Genomic DNA, 492 nt, shown 5'->3' with positions numbered 1-492 from the left:
ATAAAAGTATAAGTGCACATGTAGGGATGGGACGTTCTTTTAAGGTTAATATTTTAATTGATAGTGAAGCTGAAAGACACATCAGCACCATGTAAAGAAAGCAGCAAGATCTGACCCCCGATGACATCTACATCATAACTAAATGCTGATGGTCCACTGATAATCTGCCTGCATGTAGTAACTGATTCAGATATTTTTGTTTTTATTCTTATGTCCCCGTATGTGGCTCAGCGTCTGTTTACCATAATATAACGTCAGAAAGCTTTAGCTTTCATCTCTCATTATTAACATGCTTAATTAATAATGTCTTCTAAGCAGCTAGTTACTGCATTCTAGTTGTAGTAAAGTAGTTGTGTTCAGAGTTATTATGTTTATTTTACTGTTCAACATGACTGTGTTTATTATGCCTGTTTCTCTTTTAATAAAGCTTACAACATGTTCATATGCAACCTGCGTTGTGCATCATTGTTACGATGGGGGGTGGCTAGGCGA

This window comes from Trichomycterus rosablanca, chromosome 2, assembly GCF_030014385.1.
Source record: "Trichomycterus rosablanca isolate fTriRos1 chromosome 2, fTriRos1.hap1, whole genome shotgun sequence".
Classification (NCBI taxonomy): domain Eukaryota; kingdom Metazoa; phylum Chordata; class Actinopteri; order Siluriformes; family Trichomycteridae; genus Trichomycterus; species Trichomycterus rosablanca.
The sequence above is the reverse complement of the archived record's forward strand: the minus strand, read 5'-3'. Positions refer to the sequence as shown.